Source organism: Crocuta crocuta, unplaced genomic scaffold (assembly GCF_008692635.1).
Source record: "Crocuta crocuta isolate KB4526 unplaced genomic scaffold, BGI_CrCroc_1.0 scaffold1156, whole genome shotgun sequence".
NCBI classification, from domain to species: domain Eukaryota; kingdom Metazoa; phylum Chordata; class Mammalia; order Carnivora; family Hyaenidae; genus Crocuta; species Crocuta crocuta.
In genome coordinates, this window is record NW_027528862.1 from 430,959 (window position 1) to 431,456 (window position 498).

Here is a 498-nt window from a genome sequence, read left to right on the forward strand (position 1 = left end):
GCTGCCATCTTTAAGAGGATTTTCTCCTCAGATAACTGTGGCTCTAACACACTTTTTCCCTAAATTCATATCGCAGGTGAGTTAAAGGCTATAATTTCTAACACACCTCTTTTAAACGTGCGGGAATAACGGAAAGAAGTACAACAAAGAGAATCACTTAAAATTACCAGAAACAGCCTTGGCGTATGGTCTCTCTGCCCAAAGGCAGGGCCACAGTCGGTAAGCCCCTAAAAGATACGCGCTCCGCTTTCCCGGGGTCTCTAAGGGTCTGTTTAACTCACCGTCCCAAGAGGACCCACAGGATTTGGGCTGGTTACCTGGGTTCTANTGGTTGATTGACAGCGGATCTGACCAATCCTTCAGGGAAAACCACAGTCGCCTGACAGAAGCCTAGTTGGCCCCAAAGCAAACAGAAAACTCAAAATATCTCTTATTTTGATCCCACCCCCCCTTTTTTTTTAAAGAGAAAGAAAGAGGGAGCGCGAGCGGCGTCGGAGG